Below are 3,587 nucleotides of genomic sequence, written 5' to 3'. Positions count from 1 at the left end.
TACATAGCATTTTCCTGGCTTTCAAATGGCAAATGAGGGACCTTGTATTTCTCACTTACAATATGTAGATGATATTTTGTTGTTTGGTGAGGCTGAGCTTGATCAAATTACCAATATTGCTACTTTCTTAAAATGTTGTGAAGTGGCCTTAGGTCTTAAGGTTAACTTGGAGAAAACTGCAGTGATTGGCTTAAATTTTAATGAATATGTGGTCATTGAGATTGTAGAGGTATTGGGTTCCAAGGTGTATTATTTTCCAATTACATATTTGGGTATGCCAATTTCGGATGGTCGACTTCCATTGGCTATTTAGGATAAAGTAATTCAAAGGATACACGTTAATCTTGATATGTGGAAATATAAATACGTCTCGTTGGGGGGAAGGATTACTTTGGTTCACAGGGATATTCAATGGAGTTTGGGAGATGGAAGCAATATCTTTTTCTAGCATCACATATGGTTAGGCTCATCAACCTTGAAATATGTATTTCCACTTGTTTTTCAGAGGATGGATAACGCCAATGCCGCCATTGCTGATACTTTTGAGATTAGAGGTAATCAAGTTGTGTGAAAAATTAATCTTCCATATAATAGAATTCTGGATGAGCTTTTTTTGAAGTTTTATGGGTTGCTGACGTTACTGAATGATGTTTATATCCCTCAAAATGCAGCTAATGAGGTGGTTTGGGATATTGATAAAGATGGAACCTATTCGATTAAGTCAATGTATCAATTGCTTTTTCATAATCGTTGGAGGTGGTTCATGCTTGAAGTTGCCATTATTTGGAAATGGCCTTTACTGCTAAAGCTGCAAGCATTATTATGGTCGGCAATGCAACATAAGGTGTTAACTATTGATAATCTCATCAAAACAGGGAAGATTTTGCTGAATATCTGTTTTATGTGAACCAGTGATAGTGAAATAGGTGTTCATCTATTTCTCCATTGTCCATTTACAGTTAGAATTTGGTTATGGTTTTTTGATCTGCTTGAGATTGCATTGGTTATCCCTCTGGAAGTTTAGGGATTATTTCAAACTTACCGTTGTCCATGTTACTACAAGCAGATGTGGTGATTTGGCAAATCGTGAGAGGCGTGATCTTGTGGGAGGTTTGGAAGGAAGGAAATAGGAGAGTGTTTGATGGGATAAGCATGCCCTTTAAAAGAATTTTGGAGAAGATTTTACACTCTATGTGGCAGTATTTATCAATTACAAAAGTTGGGAAATATATATTGGAAATGGATGTTAGGAGAAACTTATCGAACCTATTCTAATTGGACTTCATCAAATGTAGGTCTAAGGGAAGATGGGTATTGCCTTTGAGGGGAGTCTTTAAGTTTAATTTTGATGGCAACTTATTAGGGAACCCTGTGGAGATGGGTACCGCCTTTGAGGGGAGTCTTTAAGCTTAATTTTGATGGCAACTCATTAGGGAACACTGGGAAGATGGGTACTGCCTTTAAGGGGAGTCTTTAAGCTTAATTTTGATGGCAACTCATTAGGGAACCTTGGTTTAGCTGGTTTTGGAGGAGTAGTGAGGGATTGGGATGGAAATATAGTTTTTACATATGCAAGTCCTCTTGAGGAGAAAATAACAAACTATGCTGAATTCCTGGCTCTCATGGTTTAAAACTTTTTGTGGCAAAAAATTTAGGTCTTTTTTGTGTTGTTGAAGGTAATCCCTTGAATGTCATTAAATGGTGTAATGGGGAGCAGAAGTCGAAGTTGAGATCTATGTTGCTACAAATTTTGGACTTTTCTAGGCCTTTTAATTTATCTTTTGTGCATGATTATCGGGAGGCTAATGTTTTGGCAGATTTTCTGGCCAAGGGTGGTATTTTTTTGGTAGAGACATGTGCATCTGATTCTGTAATTTCCTTCTAGTTTCTCCATAGAATTAGAAGAAGAAGAAGCAACAACGGGAAATTGGATCCCATACAATTCAACTCCCGTTCTTACCCTGTGACTAATATAAGCACAAATCTTTCTTCATAAATCCTTAAACTAGGGGCTCCATTCTATATCTAATTTGATACGAAATCTAAAAGTTACTTTATTTCATTATATTTCCATCCATATCTCAATTTTATTCATTAAACATATGTTTTGTGTCATCGGCATAAGAGATGATTTCTAGAATTTGTTTTTTTGACATGGTTTTTTGAGTCCACGTAGAAATGAGTCACCTCTTAAAAATCTATTTTTGAGATGGATTTTTGGACTTAATTTTTAAGGACATCCAATCTCTAACATGGAGATCATGAATATGAAAAAAAAAAAAAAAATTGAAAATTAAAAATAATAATTTTATTAAAAAACATTTGGACAGTTGGTTTCATTTGTTTTTAGATGAACCACCTATTTGAATCTATCTTTAAGATGGATGCTTTATACCATGGGACCATCTATTGTAGTAATGAGATCCAACTTGCATGAAACAAAAAAATTTTTTGTTTCTTTCTATATATAGAATGTTATTTAATAATATCATAAGAATTGATTAGATTAGAATTAAACATGCCCTTGAACCAATGATGGTCAAAATCGGGTTGAATCAATTGGATCGAATTTTTAAAAATAAAATAAAAATTAGTTTAAAAATAGAAAATATGTTATGAAATTGTTGCCCAATCTTGTTCAGGCTCTTAACCAGTCCAAACGAGCTAGTTTGATGGATAAACTCAATCAAATATATTTTTTTGTTAATATTTTATAAACCCTAGACACTAATTAAACTGTAGCCGAGTATGGAGACCTCCAAATGCACCTTGCGTGCGATCCCTTTGAAAGAGCACTATTTCCACTGCGCCAACCATGTGATGTGATGGGTTTGAACTTTGTAAAAAATTTATATAGAGCCGAGGCTTTAAACAATCAAACCACCTCAAAATTTTCATTAAAAAATGTATCTCAAAATTTTCATTAAAAAATGTTGTTTTGATATCCAAATATCTTTAAATTGATCATTTCAAAATCAAGAGGCATAGACACGAAAAAAAATGATTTTCAAGTATTGAAAATAGTATATCTTGCAACACATTTTTAGACCGTCAATATTTAAGATTCTTAAGTTTTCGTAGATTTGTTCGATCTATACTATTTTTGAAGCTTTAAATTTTATAATTAAAGATAAGAATATATTCTAAGGCTGTCACCAAGATTGAAACTACATTTCTCAACACTAATTGAAAGTAAGGTCTACGGTGATTGTTTAGAACCCCGGGTCAATATAAAGCACACCCTATAGAAAATACATTATTACCGCGTGAGCCATGTGATGGGTTACTTTTAAGTTTTAACTTTTACCGAAATGAAATGCATCCTTGTTGTAGTCCCCCTTTCAAGTAGTTATTTGATTTCCACATCCCTGCGGATCATGTGAGGTCGCACCACCGATTCCCAGTGGCCCCCGCAAACCACATCGTGCCACGCGTACTGTGTTCTCCTCCTAATACCCCACACGCTCCAGCGCTCATTTCAGTCTACACTAAAAAACAAAAATCTCCAGTCCAGTATCCTGGCATAAAAAAGACTGGCGATTTTGACTCTTTGTTTCCGTCGGGTTTTACCTCTCTGGTCTCATCAC

This window comes from Amborella trichopoda, chromosome 8 (genome assembly GCF_054954075.1).
Source record: "Amborella trichopoda isolate Santa Cruz 75 chromosome 8, AtrichopodaSantaCruz75HAP2 v2.0, whole genome shotgun sequence".
Lineage (NCBI taxonomy): Eukaryota > Viridiplantae > Streptophyta > Magnoliopsida > Amborellales > Amborellaceae > Amborella > Amborella trichopoda.
This window is presented reverse-complemented; position numbering follows the sequence as displayed.